Source organism: Mus caroli, chromosome X (genome assembly GCF_900094665.2).
Source record: "Mus caroli chromosome X, CAROLI_EIJ_v1.1, whole genome shotgun sequence".
Taxonomy (NCBI): Eukaryota; Metazoa; Chordata; class Mammalia; order Rodentia; family Muridae; genus Mus; species Mus caroli.
Genome location: NC_034589.1, coordinates 9508199 through 9512157, shown reverse-complemented (window position 1 = coordinate 9512157; position 3959 = coordinate 9508199).

Below are 3959 nucleotides of genomic sequence, written 5' to 3'. Positions count from 1 at the left end.
ATCTGGCCATAGATTAATCAACATCCTGGCCTTTTGATGCACCTGCTGCATGCAGACAGGACAAACTTCCCAAGTGTGGCTTGGCATGATAAGAGAAGTAGTCAGTGACAGATAAGACTCCCTGGGCATGTCACCAANCTAAGACAGGGATCAAACCAATGCTGTTTGTCTCCCAAGGACGGGTAAGGGGCATTGCTGCAGGGGGCAATCTAAGACAGACATTCTCTCTGCCAAAAATAAGCCACAACTAACATAAGAGCTGCACAGGTGTATAGGTAAGGCTGTGACATTAGAGGAACAACCTAAAACAGGGGCCACAGCAGATGGGCGTAACTGCAGAGGCCTAGACCAGCCTCGTTTTAATAAAACAAAAAGGGGGAGATGTGGGAAGCAGTTTCTGCTGTGCCTGTGTGGCCTGATTGGTAAACAAGCAATGTGTGCATGTGCAAGAGTGTTTTCGTGCCAAGTCACGGCCCATCCCGGGGCGTGGTGATGAGGCTCTGGGAGAGCAGCCAATCAGGTGTGGACACGTCACACTAAGGTGTATATAAGCAGCACCTTTTTGGTGCTTGGGGTCTTCCTCTTCATGTTGAAACTGATGTAATAAAGTTGCTGCAGAAGGATCGGTTTCTCACGCATGTGTTCTTGCTGGCGAGACAATAGTGCTTGTGAGACAAAACTTTGGAGCATTGGTCTTCAGCCTACTGGCAAGGGTCATCTGAGAGACTTAGTGAAACAGAAATATTAAGGGCTAGCCTCTTCTGTCTCAGCAGGATCAAGCTGTCGTAACCTGTAATTGTGTCCTTCCTTTGGACAATATTATGTCTGTAGATGAAATGAGGCAATTCTTGTCTAGTGGCAGTTTTGCCACAACTAGAGTAACTCAAGACGCTCAATTTCTTCTTTGAATACACTTTCAAAATAATAATTTTAAAATATTGTGCAAATATATAGATAAATGATACAAAAGAGTATAAAGGGATGCTAAGATAGATTGGATCACAGTCTTGGTGGTGGCATGAGCAACATAGAGGAGGAAGAATCATGAAGGATAGTAGAGAGTAGGTAGAAATCCCCAAGTGGGGAGAAGCTTGCTTTGCTTTGCTTTGCTTTGCTTTGCTTTCTTTTGCTTATCTTTGTTGTTGTTGTTGTTGTTCCTCAGAGAATTTAACATGCATACTGGAGCTACTAGAGCAGGATACAGCAGGGATTTTAACATATAGCCTTATGTATGATAAGCTAGACAAATCTTCTACCACTGAACTGTATGTGCCCCCCTCCCTCAGGAGCCCAGAGTATAAGGCACTGTAGAATAAAACACAAACTCATACCACATTGTGTGGTTTGTTCATATCCCTGTTCTTAAACCCTGAAAAGAAGATTGGTTATTTTGTTAACTGGGTAACTTCTTCCTCTTCAGCTCATCTAACAGACCTCAAATTCTCAATTATTCCTATAGTGTAAGCAGGTGAGTGACAGTGAATTCCAACAATGGAGATCCAGTGAGAGTGCAAAATGTTTCTCGGTGCTATATAGCTGATAGTGGTAAAGAGAAGGTTAAGAGTTATGAACAAATAGTTATAATACTCCAAGGTGCTCCATGAACTTAGATCTTGACATAGATGGTAAGGCTGTTCAGAAAGATACAAAATTATGACAAAATTCATGTTTCACTTGGGAATGACTATGGAGCTCCCATATAGGCACTGTTTAAGACAGTGCTACTAGTTACAGTTCAAAGCTCAGCAACATCATGCTAAGTACACAGCTCTAAGTAACTATTGGAAAGTGGCCTAATTAGTTTTCTACTGTTGTGATAAGCACAATGACCAAAAGTAACTTGGGAAGATAAGCATCTATCTATTGTAAACATCCTAGACCACAGTCCCCAACATTGAAATATGTCGAAGCAGAAACTCAAAGAGGAATCTGGATGCAAGAAGTGAAGCACAGACTGTGCAGGAGTTCTACTTACTGGCTTGTTCCTCATGGTTTGCTTGGCTTGTTTTTTTGTTTTTTTGTTTGTTTGTTTTACTTCCCAGAACCTTCTTCCCAGGGGTATAACATAACAGGCTGGAACCTCCACATTAATCATTAATTAAGAAAAATTATTCCCTCCTACAATTGAGGTTCCCTATGCCCAGATGACCCTAGCCAATGTCAAGGTAACAGAAAAGCTAATGCATATCACTTTATGCCATTACTCTAACAGCCCTAGTAGATAAAGTCCTGGTCTGTAATGCATCAAAACTTTATTTGGCATATTTCAGGCAACATCTGACATAACACATAGTTCATGCAATGAGATACAGCAGAAGTGAAGACTGGCTTGGGCATGATGACCAAGTATGATTGCACATAATTAATTACCAGCATCCCAGGCCTTTTCTCCCACGTTTTCTGACATTTGAAAATGCCATCGAGTACCTCCTTATTCTCCCCCCTCTCCTCTCCTCTTCTCTCCACCTTTCTCCCTCCCTCTCTCTCTTCTTCTCTTCCTCTTTATTTCTGCTAATTTGTTAGTTTAAAAATATAACTGCACTTAGTCCTGTGCACATAACTTCACCATACAGTGTCAACTTTTGTTGACTTGTGTAGATCTTGTCTGCTGGACCTGGGATCTGAGGATCTTCCAGAATAGGGCAGAATACAGTCTAATACTGTAGACAACCAAGGTTATTTGAGTTCAGAAAATCATAGTCAGGAAAACATGTAAATAAATGCCAATTATCATATACTAAATATTAACAGAGTAGCTCCTTCTCTGAACTTTCTCAGCACAGACCAATTTAAACACAATTGCTTAGTATACACTATAGATTATATCTGGGGAAGCATGAAAGCAAGGCAGAAGACCATATCCAGGTTTAGGGTACAGTGACCGGATTGGGTTCTATAGCTGTGCTCTGACATCCAAAAAGAATAAGCAGGTCTTACAAATTAAATGTGAATGTTTAACACAAGGACACAAAATCATGTCTAAGAACAATCCAGGCAACAAAATTTACCTGAGGTAAAAGGCCATCTGCCTTTTTTCCTGGAACCTCTTTCAGAGTTCCCCAAGGCATTGTTTACCATGCATAATTTTTTTGACAGTGCTCCCACAATACAGTACAAGGAAATGTCAGATATTCTATAAAATCACTTCCTTAGTGCCTCGTGTACAGAATAATTCGGGTATCCCATAGGAAAGTCTTACACCCTTGCCCAACTATAAGCTCCTAAAAATTGACAAATGTCCTGATTTTGGTCATTGTTTATTTTCAGTGTTCTTGAAATTCTTTGGGGTAGAATTACAAACTATGTACTATTTACACAGTATGCACTATTTTATTATATCTTTTGTTTCACATTTTGACTGAGATTTGTTGGAGTTTATACTGGATTGGAGGCTGCTTGGAGGCCCTAATGGGATGTAGACCCTTTACATACTCAGAGTCATGCCACACAAGGCTTATTGTAGACAGGCTCTATGGTCTAGGAAGCCTGGGCACTTGCTTGATATTTTCTCTGTATACAGAGAAATTTTTCTCTGTATACATAGTGGTCAAATGTTCCAGGCACTGTGATGAGTAATGTTTTGTTTGCCGTCCCAGAATGGACCTTGTTAAAGGTGAACTTATGAGCTCCCAGTAATTCTACTGTCTTTTAAGAACAAGTCTTTATGGACTTGTTTTCTGCTTCCCTGTTTGGGGGCTATAAAAATGGTGATTCCATTAATGAACTTGCTGGGCTGGGTCACCAGTACTCATAGCCCTCTTGATCCCAGATTTTGACCTGTTCCTTTCATTTTAGTTATATATTTATTACTTTATGTACCTGAGATTTCCTCTTTGGACCCTCTTCATAGCCCTGATAGAGCTGGTCTAGGTCAGAAATCCTTACTGGTACTTTTGGCAGACATCTGTTCTTTTTCATTGTATACTAGTTGTTAATTGAATATATAGCATTTTAATGGT